General features: G+C 39.8%; 1 pseudogene; it reads left to right on the forward strand.

Annotated features, from left to right (window-relative positions):
* Positions 1 to 1,813: 1,813 nt before the first annotated feature.
* On the forward strand, positions 1,814 to 2,480 carry LOC112066341 (calcium load-activated calcium channel-like; annotated as a pseudogene).
* Positions 2,481 to 5,779: the final 3,299 nt, after the last annotated feature.

Consider the following 5,779-nt stretch of genomic DNA (forward strand, 5'->3'; position numbering starts at 1 on the left):
GGAGATTGTGCAGCCAAGCAGAGGAAAAGTAGGGGCAAGGTGCAAAGCAACTAAAAAACAAGTAACAGCAACCAGAGCCCCGCCCCCCCTCCCCCCCCCAGACACAACCAAAAACAAAACAAAACTTGTAGGGCTAAAATCAAGTGGTGGGAGGAGTGAGAAAGGGCAAGTAGTAAGATGCAGGCTTACTGAGGAACCTCGTTAATAACACGGAACTTTAAGCGCAAAGGCACATAATCCTACCGCCGAAACATGGGTTTCTGTATTTGAAGCAAACTCTTTAACAAAAGCAGAACTGGGGAGGAGTGGAAAAATCTTACTTACAGTGAGTAAATTTTTTAATGATATTTGTTACAACAAACTTGTATAAAATTTGTAACATTGGTTAAGATTTGTATGATGAGAGAAACAGGCCCAGATAAATTGAGGTGTCTTGTTCAAAGTCATACTGTGACAGAATCAAGAGGATTCTTACATATGCCTAATGTTCTTTTCAATAAATGACAATGAATTCAAAAGAAAGTCAGAAAGGGGAGACTGGCGTTTGGGCAAGACTGTATTAAGGAAGAGGTATTTGGGGTCATACGTTAAAGGACAGAAAAAATTTAAAAGGTGGAGATAACAGGAAAGCATTTTTGGTAAAGAGACTATCTTGAGTATAACAGGAAAAAAATGAAGCTTGTTATTTTAGCCGTTCCAAATATTTATCTAAATAACCGTTCCAGGTTATTTAGATCGATTATATAGGTATACCTACAGTATTAGCAGAAGGTGATGTAGAGATGTTACAGGGCATGAGAGCTTTGAAAAGACTGTATGGGGTTTGGGAATTGGGAAAAATGAGTAATACATTAACAGCCTTCAGAGAAGCCAGAAGAGATTAAGCCATCTTAGTCTGAGGATGGACAATGACAAGCTGTGCTTTCCAAAATAGGTAGTTACTTCCCAAAAATGTATTTCAAAATTTGGCTGGGTTTATTTGCAGGGAAACTTATGTTTAGCTCAATTAAACAACGATGTTTCACACGTACTGGGTTTCAAAGAACTTTTGGTGCTCTGGAAACTAAGAAGGGTCCTGACATTATCCTTCTCATCAGTTATTTAGCAACAATCTCAGCTGTTCTGGGATGCTATTTCCAGAGCTTCCTGGCACATAATAATAATAGTAGCCTTTTGCCCACACTATGTAATATATTAAGGAAAGACAAATCGTGGGTCTGCGGTTGTTTGGGAGTAGGATGCGCCAGCCGATCAGCACTGTTTACCAATTGGATTTAGGATTTGTACTTGGTTTGGTGGAGCCAGGTAAGTTTGACAATTAAGTCTGATCACATAAAGGTATTATGTCTAATATGACCAGCTCACCACAAGAGACCCGGACCAGGAGCAGTCTTTGGGCTTTCTGTTAATAGGTGCTTTGCACACACAATAGTCGTGGTTTGAGACCTGGAGACAAAGCATGTCTTATCCAACCTAGCAGTGAGTAGACAAAGAAAACTGGACATGAAATTTTCAGGCACTTTAAATGCATATCCTTTTCCTGATATTGTTGTCCTGTATCCTTTGCTTGTAATAAAACTGTTCCATGAGTATAAGTGATTTGAGTCCTGTGAGTCTTTTCAGCAATTAGTATCAGAACTCCTCAGGTAATTAATGAACAGAGCAAGGGGGATAGAAAGGCACAAAGAAGCTCTCTGAAGGGCAAACATTTATTTTTTCAGCTTTTATTGAATGTTTATAGTTGCAAAAATCTCACTTGGCAATTGACAGACAAAAACAACTCAGGACTCTGTGATCCTGAAATCTAGGGAAGTCGTTTTTTCTTCTCTTTTCCTGGCTTTTGAAGAGCTTCCCCCCATCCCCCAGGGGATGGGAGTGTAGAGACAGAAGCCTCAGATGAACGCCCGGTTCGTGGACACACTGCTCATCATCGTTGTCTTCTTGTGCCTCCTGTTCTCACCAAGGGAGTAACCGGGGTCCTGGTTTACAGGACAGACAAGTACAGGAGACTGAAGGCAGAAGTGGAAAAACAGGGCAAAAAACTGGAAAGAAGAAAGAAACAGTAAGAGTCAGCTGGTAGAAAGGAAGGAAGAAAGGGAGAAAGGAAGGAAGGAAGGAAGGAAGAGAAAATGGGCAAAAAGAGAAACTGAAGAATAACAACGGAGACGGTCTGAAGGAAATCCGTGTTTGCAACTGGCGTTTGTTTTACTGCCCAAATGGGAATGTTCAATTCCATATTTGATGGTAGAATGGTGACAAAGGTCCCCTTTCATCCCCCTTTCCTACATCCAAGGACTATCTCACGGAAGTCAGCTGGAGGATGACAACACAGACTGTTCCTTCATCTTCCTGTGTATTCTCTCTACCATGTAATTGGATGGAACATCCAGAAGATTCTCAGCCTTGCCCCTTCACAAGCTGCCACCAAGCAGGCAGGTGCATTTCTTGGCCCTCCACCTTCTTCTGGTAGATTCTTGTGAAATCAAGAAGAACCCTATAATTCCTGTCATCAGACTGGCAACTACTTTGTAGCAAGAGCCATAGGCAGCCTTAACATTTGGGCCACTTTCTAGTTTTGAGTTATTTCCAGACTTTTTGGGTATGATTCAAATGAGAATGGCACCTAAGAAATATGATCGAGCTTTTAGTCACAGATTATTTTTTTTTAAACAAGTGTGTTGACTAGATAAACTCAGGCGATGTTTATGTAATGAGAAACAAAATCTTGTTTTGCTTATATGAATATTTCCTGTGGGACCAACTCTCAAGTATGTGCTGTGGGCTATGTATCATGGAAGTTGGCTCTCCATGAGCATTTAGAGATGTGGAAGAAAAACTGAGTTTCTGTAACTCTTAATTGGAACTGTTTATTGTATTTTTTTCAAGGCAAATGTATGACCTGAGATCAATAAAGAGGCCAAAATTTTAGCTATTTCACCTACAAGAAGACATCTGTTTTGTTTTATTTCTAGATACACATTTTTAGTAATTTGATCATAAGGGTGAACATTGGCCACAAAGGGGCAATGTTTTAAATCTTATCATACTTGCCTCATATGTTCAGCATATAGAATTGTCCTATTATAAGAACAGGAAAGTAGGAGAAGAAAGGAAAGTAATGACTCATGGGAGTAAAAAAATGAGGGTCCTAAGCAGTTTCCTTCATACCCAAGTACAATCTATTGGATCTTGGGGAGGCATTCTTAGTCCTCCCTGGAGGCAAGGTCATAGTTAAATGTGGTTAATCTTGTGGAGCTTCCTTTTAGTCACAATGGCCTTCAGTTCCTGCCATGCTCCTTTGTAAAGGATAAGAGGATGCTTATACCGTGATCTTCCCCTCCTAATCCATGGAATTGGAAATCCTGTATGGAGTCATAATGCTAGTAATAAATATACACATTTATCAGTTAAAAAAAAAAGACTCAGACATGAAATTATCCTACAACAATTCAGATGCTCATTAATAACTCATTACTAACTACTCAGAAAGAGTAAAATGTAATCAAGCTAACAGAGGGGAAAAGGCAAAATAATAAAAGTGATTCAATACAAAAGAAGTCAAGAAAGAAAAGAAAAAGAAGTACAGGATAAGTGAAATAAATAGAAAAGAAGTAGTGAGATAGAATAATAAAACTCAAAATACACCCATAATTAGATTAAATGTAAATGGTCTCAATGTTTTAATTTTTTTCAAAAATATGTTTTTAGGATGAATTTAAAGATAGCAACTATATACTACTTACAACTAACACATGTAAAATATAAGGTTACATATGTCCTCTGCCCAGTGATCCCACCTCCCAGTATTCATGGCCTTTTCTAGTCTCCCCTTCTTGAATCTGGGATGAAATCTATGGCTTGCTTTGAGCAATAAAATGTAATATAAGTGATGCTTTGTGACTTCCAAGGGTAGGTCAAAATAAGCCTTGTATCATGTACCTAATTTCTTAGAAAATATGCTCTGGGGAAAGATAGTCACCGTGTAAGAAGTATAAATACTTTAAAATTACCATGCTTTCAGAAATATAGATTGAAAGGAACTGTACCCAAGTAATATACCCAATAAGCCTCATCTGTACCTGGACATAATTCAGATAATGAGATCCTGGACTTCAGGAAGGAACTTAATGCCACAGTGGAATGAGATTTTGGGGACCTCGATGGATAGATCCAGGTGGAAGGGATAGAAACCACTGCAGGCCACAGAGCAAACTGTGTGTGGTAACCAGCTTTTCAATCATAGCCCTTAGTGAATCACACTTCCCAGTACTTGCACTCTTGTGCAGCCTCATCCTCCTTGATTCTGAGCCAACCCTCTAACTCACTTTGGACTAAGAATACAGCAGAGTCAGTGCTACATGACCTCCACAACCAGGTCACAGGAAGTCTGCAGCTTCTGCCTTAGTCTCTTGCAACATGCCCCTGGGAGAAGCTAGCCACCATGCAAGAAATCCAGCTATTCTGAGCTTGACATGCTGTGAAAAAGCCTGAGCTAGCCACATACAGAGGTCCTGTGAAGAAAGAGTGGTGACTGATCATCCCTCAGCTACTTCACCCACTCCAGCTGAGAGGTCAAACAAGTGAGGGAAGAAGATATTTTGGATGTCCAGCCAAATCAAGCCCACACATGATTCCAGCATCAGTCACCATATGACTGCGGCTGCATGAGGGGCCCCCCTCCAAATAAGAACTACTGAGCTGAGCCACGAGAGACAATAATACATTGTTGTTTTAAGACCCTAAGGTTTGGGGTTTGTTATACATCAATAAATAACTGACACAGGACTAAAGGGATGCAGGGCTTCCCTGGTGGCACAGTGGTTGGGAGTCCACCTGCTGATGCAGGGGACACGGGTTCATGCCCCGGTCTGGGAGGATCCCACATGCCGTGGAGCGGCTGGACCCGTGGGCCAAGGCTGCTGAGCCTGCACGTCCAGAGCCTGTGCTCTGCGGTGGGAGAGGCCACGGCAGTGAGAGGCCCACATACCTCAGAAAAAAATAAAAAATAAAGGGATGGAAAATAAATATACTACACAAATACTAGCCAAAAGCGGGTTGTTGTAACTATATTAACATCAGACAAAGGAGACAAAATGTGAAAATATTTAATATACATTAAGAGGAAACTTTCACAATGATAAAAGATTTATTAATTCACTAGTGACATAAAAATTTTATATGTGTACACCTAATAACACATCCTCGAAGTATATAAAGTTAAAAGTAATAGAACTTTAAGGAGAAACAGACAAATCCACAATCACCCTGGGCAACTTTAATAACCTCTCTCATTAACTATAGATGAAGCAGAGGAAAACTATCATTAAGGATAGAAGATAACAGCATCATACACACGATAAAGTGGGGTTTATCCCAGGAACGCAAGGGTTCTCCAATATATGCAAATCAATCAATGTGATAAACCATATTAACAAGTGAAGGAGAAAAACCATACGATCATCTCAATAGATGCAGAAAAAGCTTTCAACAAAATTCAACACCCATTTATGATAAGGAAACTCTTCAGAAAGTAGGCATAGAGGGAACCTACCTCAACATAATAAAGGCGATGTATGACAAACCCACAGACAACATCATTCTCAATGGTGAAAAACTGAAACCATTTCCTCTAAGATCAGGAACAAGACAAGGTTGTCCACTCTCATGACTATTATTCAACATAATTTTGCAAGTTTTAGCCAGAGCAATCAGAGAAGAAAAAGAAATAAAAGGAATCCAAATCAGAAAAGAAGAAGGAAAGCTGTCACTGTTTGCAGAT

The sequence above is a fragment of the Physeter macrocephalus genome, chromosome 6 (genome assembly GCF_002837175.3).
Source record: "Physeter macrocephalus isolate SW-GA chromosome 6, ASM283717v5, whole genome shotgun sequence".
NCBI classification, from domain to species: Eukaryota; Metazoa; Chordata; class Mammalia; order Artiodactyla; family Physeteridae; genus Physeter; species Physeter macrocephalus.